The sequence below is a fragment of the Vulpes lagopus genome, chromosome 2, assembly GCF_018345385.1.
Source record: "Vulpes lagopus strain Blue_001 chromosome 2, ASM1834538v1, whole genome shotgun sequence".
NCBI classification, from domain to species: Eukaryota; Metazoa; Chordata; class Mammalia; order Carnivora; family Canidae; genus Vulpes; species Vulpes lagopus.
Window position 1 is genome coordinate 172,265,071 of NC_054825.1, and position 12,206 is coordinate 172,277,276.

The 12,206-nt window shown below is 38.7% G+C and overlaps 1 protein-coding gene across 1 annotated transcript in view; it reads right to left on the reverse strand.

Annotated features, from left to right (window-relative positions):
* The window catches only part of LOC121479219 (zinc finger protein 850-like), a 46,985-nt gene extending 39,708 nt beyond the window's left edge, over positions 1 to 7,277 (reverse strand). Inside the window, exons 1-2 of the mRNA XM_041734687.1 lie at positions 7,184 to 7,277; positions 6,278 to 6,352 (exon numbers count right to left, since the gene is read on the reverse strand). The gene's annotated coding sequence lies outside the window, so the exon portion shown is untranslated. The remainder of the gene's footprint in view (positions 1 to 6,277; positions 6,353 to 7,183) is intronic.
* Between the last annotated feature and the right edge of the window lie 4,929 nt (positions 7,278 to 12,206).

Here is a 12,206-nt window from a genome sequence, read left to right on the forward strand (position 1 = left end):
CGCCGTGGGTAAGTCATCTTTCCTGGATGTCTCTAAACTCCTTTTTCTGACTGCACCAAGAGCCAAAACTTGTTATAAATAATTAACTTACAACTTTGGGTACTTTGGATAGACACTTGGGATTGGGGACTGTGGTCACATGAGCCCCTCCATAACATATAAATTATAAGAAAAAATATATAATTATGATTTAACTAAAACTAAAATTTAAAAAAGGAAAACACTAGCATTCAGGATAAGGACATACTTATTTACAAAGGCAATAGTTTGTAAGCAAACCATATTCAACACAGAAGGGCTTGATTAAAATGGTAACACGAGGGATGCCTGGGTGGCTCAGCAGTTGGCTGCCTCCAGCCCAGGTCATGACCCCAGGATCTGGGATCCAGTCCTGCATTGGGCTCCCTGTGAGGAGCCTGCTTGTATCTCTGCATGTGTCTGCCTCTATCTCTCTCTGTGTGTGTCTCTCATGAATAAATAAATAAATCTAAAAAAAAATGGTAACACTATGAGACCATTATAACTCATGGTGAATATAAATGTGAAGAAACATGACAGCTGTTCATTATGTATTTTGGCATGATAAAGATGAGTACAAGTCAGTGGCCATAGTATGATCACATTAAAGAAAGAATTCTAAGCATTTGCTCTAACAATTTGACAGCAGTCTTTAATTGATAGGACTGCAGATGACCTTTGTCTTTTATTTCTGCTTCTCTGTATTTTCTAAATTTGTTATTAATAAGAATTATTTTGTAATGAAAGGAACAGAGAATACAGCTATTATCAGAAAAAAGTGACATATTTGATCAGGTATTCAAAAACTTGTAAAAGGAAATTACCTAACATGGCACAGGAACAAGCACAGAGACATAAATTCTTAAAAAATTTAATAGATAATACAGCCTATTTAAATAACATAATACCAAGTAAATAGTGCAAAGTAATGGAAAAGGAAATAAGTTATTACTGGATAAAAGATACTGGAACAATACTGAGTAAATGAAAAAAATTGAATTTAGATCCCCAATACACAGCAAAACAAATCTAAAATGGATTAAAAGTTATCTATATAAGGGGATCCCTGGGTGGCTCAGCGGTTTAGCACCTGCCTTTGGCCCAGGGCATGATCCTAGAGTCCTGGGATCGAGTCCCACATCAGGCTCCCTGCACAGAGCCCGCTTCTCCCTCTGCCTGTGTCTCTGCCTGTGTCTCTTTGTGTGTCTCTCATGAATAAATAAAATCTTTTAAAAAAAAGTTCTATTATATATATATATATATATATATATACACACACACACACACACACACACACACACACACAGTCCTGGTGCTCAATGATTTACAAAGCATTTGGGGAGCAAAATTTGCCTAGAAGATCCTTTGGGGAACAAGGCTGGACATATCATGCTCCCTGATTTTAAAGTATATTATTGTTTTGATATTGTAATCAAAATAGTATGGTATTAGTATAAAAATAGACACACATTCAGTGGAACAGAATAGATACCTAGAAATAAACATACACACCACAAACCCAGAAATAAACTATGGTCAATTAATTTCAACAAAGGAGCCAAAAATACACAAAAGGGAAAGGACAGTCTCTTTAAAAAATGGTATTGAAAAAACTAGACAGCCACATGCAAAAGAATAAAACTAGATTATTATCTTACACCATACAAAAAAATAACTCAAAATGGATTAAAGACTTGAATGTAAAACCTGAAACCATAAAACAACTAGAAGAAAACAGAGGCTGTTAGCTACTTGACATTGGTCTTAGATATGATTTTTTAGATATAACTCCACAAAGGCAAAAAAGCAAAAATAAACAAATACACTATATCAAACTTAAAAGCTTCTGAATAGCAATGGAAATCATCAACAAAATAAAAAGGCAACCTACTGAAATGAATATTCACAAATCATATACCTGATAAGGGGGTATATGACAATATCTAAAATATATAAAGAATACAACTCAACAGCAAATAAATATTCTTATTTTTAAAATGGGCAGAGGAAAAAAAAAATGGGCAGAGGTTTTGAATAGATATTGCGCCAAAGAAGGACATAAGGGTCAACAGGTACGTGAAATGATGCTCAACATTACTATCAGAGAAATGCAAATCAAAACTACAATGAGATATCATCTTATGACTATTAGAGTGGCTATTACCAAAAAGACAAGAAATAATGTGTTGAGAAGGACATGGAGAAAAGGGAACCCTTGTGCCCTGCTGACAGGAATGTAAATTGGTGCAGCCACTATGGAAAACAGTATGGACGTTCCTCAAAAAATTAAAAATAGGATTACCATATTATCCAGCAATTCCCCTTCTGAGTATATTTCCAAAGAAAATGAAAACACAAATTCAGAAAGATATATGCACCCCCATGTTCACTGCAGCACTGTTTATAATAGCTAAGATACAGCAACAATCTGAATGACCAATGATGAATGAATAAAGATTATTGGAATATTATTCAGTCATAAAAAAGAATGAAATCTTGCCATCTGTGACAACTTGGATAGACCTTGAAGGCATTACGCCAAGTGAAGTAAGTCAGACAAAAACAAATACCTACCATATTCTTTCATTTACATGTGGAATTTAAGCAAACAAAAACCAAGCTCATAGAAACAGAGAACAGACTTGTAGTTGCCAGAGACTGGGAGTGGGGGTGTGAAATGGATAAAGGGGTTCAAAAGGTACAAACTTCCATTTATAAAACAAATAAGTCAGGGGGAGTTAATAATACTGCATTGCATATTTGAAAGTTGCTAACAGACTAAATCCTAAAAATCTTCATCACAAGAAAAAATTATGAATGGTGATGGATATTAATTGTGATGGACTTACTGTGGGGTCATTTCAAAATATACACAAATATCAATTCATTATCTTCTACTTATGAAATTAATATAATGTTACATGTCAATTACACCTCAATTTAAAAAATTCTTTTGGGAATCACCAAAGACCTTTAGATGAGTGCTTTATACTGTAATTGATATAGAGGTCCCAAAAATGAGAAGTAACAGAGAAAGAGAGCTAACATTTATTGAACTTCTGATGTGTACTAAGTGTTCTACATATATCTTATTTCATTCTTAACATTAAGTGAGAATAAGAACCTCTCATTTATAGTATAAACAGCTACAGGTGGTGCAGCTAAGCTCAAAAGCCACATTTGATACTAGAACCTATGCTTTTCACACCATGTTAGAGAGACTAGCATAGGTAAAATAATCTGAGAGATGATTTTTTTTTTTTTTGAAGAAACCAATATTTAAACTAAACAGTTGGGCGGCCCGGGGGGCTCAGCAGTTTAGCGCCGCCTTCAGCCCAGGGCGTGATCCTGGAGACCCGGGATCCAGTCCCACCTCAGGCTCCCTGCATGGAGCCTGCTTCTCCCTCTGCCTGTGTCTCTGCCTCTCTGTGTGTGTGTGTGTGTCTCTCATTAATAAATAAATAAATAAATAAATAAATAAATAAATAATCTTTTTTAAAAAAAGTAAAATTCTCAAGAGTAACATATTACTGACTTTTAATAAATAAATAAATAAATAAATAAATAATAAACTAAACAGTTAATGAGAATAAATGGCAAAGATGCAGAAGCAGAAACCACCTGACAAAGGACAATGGAGGGCAGAGGCAAGAGGAAAAGGCAAATAAAAAAGAAATATAATAAGGAGAGAACAGTAAAGGTACCATAAAAAGCAGAACTGACTGGACCAGAATGTTATTAAAAGAAAAATATTAGACAATAGATAGCTACATCTGTATCTAAGGCTATACCTATTTTTAAAAAGATTTTAAGTAATTTCTACACCCAAAGTGGGGCTTGAACTCACAACCCCAAGATCAAGAGGTGCACTCTCCACTGACTGAGCCAGTCAGGCATCCCCTACCTAACTTTTATATCCTCACTTCCAAAAATGTATTTGAGGGGGCTAAGAATTAAGGGAAAAAAATTTAATCATACACAATGGTCATAGGTAAAATTCATTACTATGATTGATCATTATTCCCAGGCAAAACTTACTATGATTGATCATTATTTGAAGTGCTTACATTACTGGCAATCAATGCAAAAGGAAAACACTAATACAATGGGTTATATGGTTCCTATTGGCCTAGAATTATTTACAGGAGATAAGCAAGAACTTGTTGAGAAACCTTACCAAACCTAGAACAACCGAGAGGTTTATGTTATTACAAGGATCCCAAATTTCTACTCACACAATTACAGATACAATGCAATTCAACCTAAATTACAAAAGATGCTTGAATGAAACCAAGCTATTTCAAAAAATTTATATGGAAATGTAGAGGAACACAGTGAAGACACTCTTCAGGAACAAGAGGTAAAAGGACTTGCTCCAAATATTATAAAGTCACAGTGAATAAGATAGCATGATATTGCTGCAAGGAGAGAAAAACAGAGCAATGGAACAGAATATAATGTCCAGAAATAGATGTAGATATATATGATTGCTTGATTTTTTACTAAAATAGCCACTGCAGATCAGTGTAAAAAAGATAAACTTTTCAATAAATGATACTGGAACAACCGGATACCCACATGGGGGATAAAATGAAATTACATCACTGCCTACAGAAATCAATTCCTGGTAGTGTAAAGACCTATACGTTAAAGCCAAAGACTAGAAAGCTTTCAGAAGAGAACATAAGAAAATCTTCACTACCTCAAGGTAGCAAAAAATTTCTTAAACAAACACTAACCACTGAAAAAGATTTCATTACATTTAAATCTCGAACCTCTGTTCATCAAAAGTCACCAGAATGAAAAACCAAGCCAGAGCAGAAGAAAATATTTAGTCACCATTATTCAGAAGATAAATACACACACACATTAATCAGAGAAAAACCAATTAAAAATTGGAATAACATTTGAACAAGCATTTTATAAAAGAGGACATCTGGTTGGGCAAGAATTGTGTTGTTTCATTGCTAATCAAGGAAATATCAATTAAATATGTGACTAATAACATTAGACATCCACCAAATTGGCAAAAATTTAAAAGTATGACGATGCCAAGGGCTGGCATGGATGTGGAACAAAAAGAACCTTTACAAACTACTCTTACAAGTAAAAAACTTGCACAGTATCTTTAGAGAACAGTTTGACATGGTCTAGTAAAACTGAAGACGTACAAATTCCATCCCTCAGCAATTTAATCATAATTTTAGCATATCAGCTAAAGAAATGCAAACACACATGTGCCAAAATATGTGCACAAGATATTCATAGTCACATTGCTTGTAACAGCCAAAAACTAGAAGCAAGTCATGTATCCACGAAAGGTAGAATGGATAAATAGTAAATTGTGATGCCATCATACAAGAAAATATATGGACAGGAGCGGGGAAAAAATGAACTGTAGTTAGAGGAAACATGAATGAAGGTCTTATTTTTTACTAAAAAAAGACATAAAAGAATGTCTATTCATACAAAGATAGAAAACACAAACTAAACCTATATGATTTTGGAATTCATACACTAAAGTTCTAATGAAAGGCAAAGAAATGATCACAGTGGTCATCACCAGAGGAACACAATTATTTGTGACTGCTTAATGGGACATCAGAGGTTTCTTTAGAAATGGTTGTATTTTATATCTTAGGTACTCCCTATGTGAGTCTTTATAATTATGTGTGAAATGGCACATATGACTAGGTTATGCCATTTCTGTTTCTAATTTGGGAGGAAAAAGCCACAGGCATTCAAATAAACATGCACTTCTAAAAATGTTTCAAATATTAAATCATGTGGGAAAATACTTGAATACAATTTTGTGTAAAAATGCAGGCTATAATGGTAAATGCTGAATGAATTCAATCTTCAAAATTCACATTTTATTATATAAAACAGAACAGGATCACATTTTGTACATAAAACAGAAAATACAAAAAAGTATTGGCTTTAACTGGGAATTGAAATTTTCTTCAAAAGACACACTTTTGAAATTATTTTAAATAGTCATTTTACTTTTACAAGTAGGAAGAAACAGTATTAAAAAAAAAAAAAAGAAGCATAAAGGGAAATTAAACCATTGACAAATTAGTAAGAGAAAATCAGGTGGCCCTGAAGACTTAGGGTTTGCAGCCAATCACATTTTATCAAAGTGGAAATTCCAGGGATGAAGTCACCTAACGGGCAAGAATTTTCAAGCGGAGAAAAGCAAGTCAAGTCTTGACAAAGAAAAGGGGATTTCAGGAAAGAAGGGGAAATGACAAACTACCTTGCTGGAGCCTTGTACATGTTCCACAGCCATTCTTCACTCCACTCTGGAAGCCTCTGTGCAAGCAAAGCAGAGCTGGGGAAGAAGAAAGGAGTCAGGAAACATCAGGTTCTTCTGGGACCCCAGGTCAACCAACCTCCCGCCACCTTTAAATGTAAGTCAGGCAAGGCTAGGACGTCCTGTACCAAGACAAGAGCAGGGTCACTGCAGTTCTGGGCAGAAATCTGTCCCTGAGCTCACAGAGGTCCCCTGGGAGCAGAGCGCTGGAGTCACAAAGGCAGACAAAGGCGCCCCACAACTACAGTGCTGTACCGACACAGAGTCCCACAAACTCGCACCATGGGGACGCAGGCACCCCAAACCTAAACACAACCGGCTGCACATGGTCACACAGGCATACACACCACAGGAACGGGCACAGTCACAATCGCAGTCATAGGCACCCCACACACTCACATTCCCACGGCCACACTTCACGGGGACACAGTGACAACAACGAACTGACACGGATCCTACACCAATGATATCACAAATACATAACACCACGGGTAAACACACAGACCTCACAGTCAAGGCGTCCCGCACTCACGGTTCAGCAAATGGTCATAAACACACACGCACCAAGAAGACACCCGGTTTTACAACGGCGGTCAAAGAACGCTACGCTAGCAAACACCCGGCCACACAATTAAACCTCATCACACCTGAACAATCACAACCGCAAATCCAGACCTCCTCCCCGCCCTCACAGTTCCGTACACGCTCTCACTGACACCGAGACACAGTCACATTTAGACACACGCCCTCTTCACAATCTCCCCTGCTCCGCTGGCTCCCCCACACAGCCCGCACAGGCCAGAGGTTCCAGACAGGCCGGCCCCAACCCCGGGTTCCCGACCACCTCACCTATGCTTCCTTCGGGAGGGTCAGCACCCCTCTAGTCAGCTTGGAACGAGTCGAACGCGGCAGCTCCCACGGCGCCCGGAGGTCGTTTGCCCCAACCCGCCAGAAGATCCCGCCCACTGCTCAGAAGAAGGTAAAGTTCTCGCGAGAGGGAGCACTGAGCCTAGAGGCCTCTGGGAAATGTAGTACAGCTGTAGCAGGGACATTGTTAAAAAGCTGTCTTCTGGGTATCTCGACTGGTGCGTGGCAGGGAGCCTGGACCCAGCCAGAATTGCGCCTTCTGGCCGAGCCGCGCACTGGAGGTTCCCGCGAGTGTCAGCTAACTAGGAGTCCTTCGACCAAACTGTGGTCAGGCTCCTCTGAGCCTTCCTCTTGACTAGGTCTCATTCTTGACCTGCTGACTATAGTTCAGCAAGAATCCCCCCTGCTCTTGATATTTAACCAAGCTCCTCTTAGTAATTTCTATTCACTGACTCCCTCACCCTGCCCATTGGCTATAAATCCAAGCTACTGTTATATACTGAGCTGAGTTCAGCCTCTCTTCTCCATTGCCACAGTCTTTAAGAAAGTCTTCCTTACCTATTTGACTTGCCTAGAAAAGTTTTTCGTTGACATAGCCCCCAGTGCGGCTCTCTCAGGCTTTGACCACTCACTGCAATATACTGGGCCCTCCTGTGAAATGCAGTCTTGGACTTTCCCAAAGGCCAGATGGACCAGGCCAAGGTAAGTTGCGTCCTCTAGGCACTGAGGTGAGGCCTGGTCTCACTTTAAGTGCCCTGGAGGGTGCTCGGAATTCTGTTTTTCCCTGGAAATACAAAAACGCTCTTGAGGCAGGCTGTTGAGGACCTTGTCAGAAGAACCAACCCAAATGTGGACCTGAGCATCTGCGACCAAATCAGCCTGGGGAGTTTCAAAGAGAGGAATCTTCAAGCCCAGTCATATATGTGAAAGTGGACAGAGGAGGTCCCGTGTAAGACAGTAGTGAGATTATATGTGTGACTGGTTCGGGGAAAGGACAGCTGAGTGAAAGAAAAACTGCAGGTGGGTAAAATTGGTGAGTGTGACAGAGTGGTAGAATGAAGATTATGTGTGGCTTTGTGAGGCTGGAGGGTCATATCATGGGGATGTGTGGTTGAGGTAATTGTGTACAGCTGGTAGGGCAAGAGCGTCTGGATCCCTGCAGGTATGGATATGAGTATGTGTGTGATCACATGAATGTGGGTCATCTCAGTATGGGTGCCTGAGGAATCTGAATCCTGCAAGCCTTATTTCCTCTTCACACTGATAATAAGGGTATATCTTCCTGGAACTTCGATTTTAAGAGGGAAAGGTACATTTTAATTTATACAATAAATAACCTGTTATTTTTATTTTTATTTTTTTTAAATTTATTATTATTTTTTTTATGATAGTCACACACAGAGAGAGAGAGAGAGGCAGAGACACAGGCAGAGGGAGGCAGGCTCCATGCAGCGGGAGCCCGATGTGGGATTCGATCCTGGGTCTCCAGGATCGCGCCCTGGGCCAAAGGCAGGCGCCAAACCGCTGCGCCACCCAGGGATCCCTAACCTGTTATTTTTACATGAACTCTTAAGGTTCCAACCATTTGTTCTGGAATAGAAAAACAAATCAGTACGACATTTTAACAAGGTATACTTTGCTCTATATAGGAGTACCTGTTTTGTCCACTGTCTTGCCCCCATTTACTTTTTTCTGTTCTCTTGGAGTCATTGATAGAGCAAATGTTTGGAGATGTAATTGTAGATGTAATTGCTCAATTCAACCAGAAGTATCAACCACAATTAAAAGATGTTCAGAGGAAGCTGCACAGGGATGTGATGCTGGAGACCTAGAGCAACACAGCCAGAATAGTCATGGAGAGCTCCTCTATAATCCAATTTTTAAAAGTAAAATGCTGTCTCTTTTCCATTTCTGAAATATTTAGAAACTTTACATGGCATAATATATTCAGCTTTGAGATACAAGTTTCAGGTATTCTTAAGCCCTCTGCCATATGATTGTATATGCTCAACCTTTAAGGTAAAAGGTCATTTACTTTGTTCTTCTTTATGTGGTAACTTCCTTAAAGACCCAGGCTCCATCTGATTTTGGGGATGGTGTGAATTGAAATTCAATCTTATGTCACTTTCCTAGATATAGGCTATCACATCACCAAACTAGGTAAAATATTTAGTTTGGAACAAGAAGAGAGACCCATGGGTGGTGAATAGAGGAAATGTGAAAGAGATACTCTCCAAGTGTGTGAGTGAGAACCAGCCAGATTTGCCTGGGATAAGGCAGGACCCAAGTGTTCAGTGGGAGAGCTGACACCACTGAAATGTTTTTCAGGATTTCCTTTATAGGCCCTACTATCCTTCAGTCTTGGTTGATGTGAATCCTTCTGTCATCATTCTCCCTGTATCAGTGCCCTCTTTTATTTAAGTAATCCTAAAGGGGGGGGGGAGGCATATTCTCTTCATTGTCATAGCCTACATGTACTGTCAGTCCTTTACAAATCAACAGTATTTCAAAACTATTATTGTTGCACACTGCAGTTTCTGTTTTACTACATTCCATTTTCTATCTTCCTGGTGCTAAAAACTTCATGTTTATTTTTTACATCTGCATTTCCCATTATCACTTATTTCCCACAGTCATATTTCAGCAACTTTCATCATCTCTTGAGGTTATTAGCCTAGAAATCATTGCTGCTTTCCCCCAGCTCTCCATTCTGTCAATTTTTTTTTAATTTTGCAATTGTTTTTAAAGGAACCATCTTACTCATCTTAAATATTTGACCAAGGTTATAATGAAAAAAGAAGTCTCCCTTTCAACTATTTCTCTTCTCCACTTGCATCGACTGTGACCAGTTTATATGTACTTTGTGTAATTCTATATTTATACCAACATATCTATTTACATAAAGCCCCTCATCTTTGTTTTTCACAAATGTTAGTATACTATAAAACATCCTGCTTGTTACTCACTATTATTTCTTAGGAGACATCCCATATTAATACATATTCCTTATTCCTTCGTATAGCGGTATGGTATTTTGTGGTAGGGGAAATGTCGTATTTTAACACCATATTAATGAATATTTAGGTTGTTTTCAGGTTTGTATAATTCTGGGATACCAAAATTTCAGCTTTGGATAGATGTGCATGCATCTTTGTAATAAATTCCTTTAAGAAGCACCGGGCCAAAGCTTATTTATAAATATTTGCAATCCACGTAAGATGAATCACTTTCCATTCCCACCAAAAAATTTATGAGAGTGCCTATTTCCTGTTCCTGTCAAACACTGTATTCCTTCATTTAGCAGCTCAGTGTGACCTATTGAGCCCTTTATCTGCGCCAGGTTCTATTATAGAAAAGCATCAGTGAACAAAATGGCCAAAATTTCCTTTCCTCAAGTTTACATTCTAGTCAGGGAAAGTTGCCAATGAAATATGTAGTATTCTAGATAAAGTTATGCTCTGTAGAGAAAAATAAAGCTTGGAAATGGGATGAGTCCCAAGGGAATTGCATTTTTAAAGTTTTATTTAAGTAGTCTCTACACCAATGTAGGGCTTGAACTCACAACCCTGAGACCAAGAGTTGCATGCTATTCTGACTGAGAAGCCAGATGCCCTGGGAATTGCAATTTTAAGTGAAATAGTTAGGAAAAGCCTAACTAAGAAGAAAATATTTTAACAAAACCAAAAGGAAGGAGCAGTGACATTTGAACATATTTGGATAAAGCAAATTATAAACAAAGAAAACACCAAAACATAAATGCCAGGCATTGGGTATAAGCCTGGTATATTCAAGGAGGAGCGAGGAATCTACTTGGAATTCTCTCCCTCTCTTTTTGCCTCGCCTCTGCATGCCATGTTCGCCTAAGTGCATGAGCTCTCTCTCAAATAAATAAAATAAATAAATAATCTTTTTAAAAAATCAAGTATGGAATGAACAAGTTTTAGGGAGTGTATGAAGAATTTTCTCTTTGCTCTCTTAAACCAAGATAGTCCATGTTAAAGAGAAATATTTGGGGTACCTCGGTGGCTCAGTTGATTAAGCATCTGCCTTTGGCTCAGCTCACGATCCTGGGGTCCTGGAATTGAGCCCCTCAATGAGTTCAGCATTGGGCTTCCTGCTCAGCAGGAGTCTGCTTCTACCTCCCCCTTTCCCCTGCTTGTGCTAGCTCTCTCCCATTCTCTCACTCTCTCTCAAATAAATAAATAAAATATTTTTAAAAAAATAAGGAAAAACATTTACATGTTGCCTGTACCTAGGTGGCATTTATAGTAGCGAGAGGATGATAATTCTAAAGAAATCTATTAGGGTAAGACTAAAGATGATAACACGTAGAGGAAATTGTGGCACCCCAGAGATATGTCTATATCCTAACTCCCAAGACATGTGAGTGTGATCTTGATGTAGTTTTGGATAGTGTTAGGGTCCAGAGCCAATGTTCAAGAAAAGGACTCTTGAGACATCTTTGGTGCAAAAAGGTGACTTTATTAAAGCACAGTGACAGGACTCGTGGATATAAAGAGCTGCATTACAAGTGTGAGGGGTGACCTCACACTTTTATATACTTGGGAGTTGGGGAAAGTAAGGAAAAGGGAGGTTTCCAAAAGGACTTTCTATCTCAAGTATTTGTCAATGGACTGCAGGTCATAAAGAAACTTAATTTTGTTTACATTCCCTTCTGCCTCTGTTTTCCACATCACTCATGGAGGGGAGGGTGATGTTAGGGTTCCAGGAAATTGAGTTATAGGTTTCTGAAAGTTAGGCTATTGATAAGAATGCTTTTTATTTGTATATCACTAAGACATTTATAAATTGATGGACACTCATGTCCTGCAGAACTGTGATCTTGGGGCTCCTGGGTGGCTCAGTGGTTGAGCGTCTGCTTTTGGCTCAGGTCATGATCCCGGAGTCCTGGGAACGAGTCCCCCATTGGGCTCCACAAGGAGCCTGCTTCTCCCTCTGCCTATGTCTCTGCCTAAACTGTCCAGCTAAATGATGAGCTCAGAGA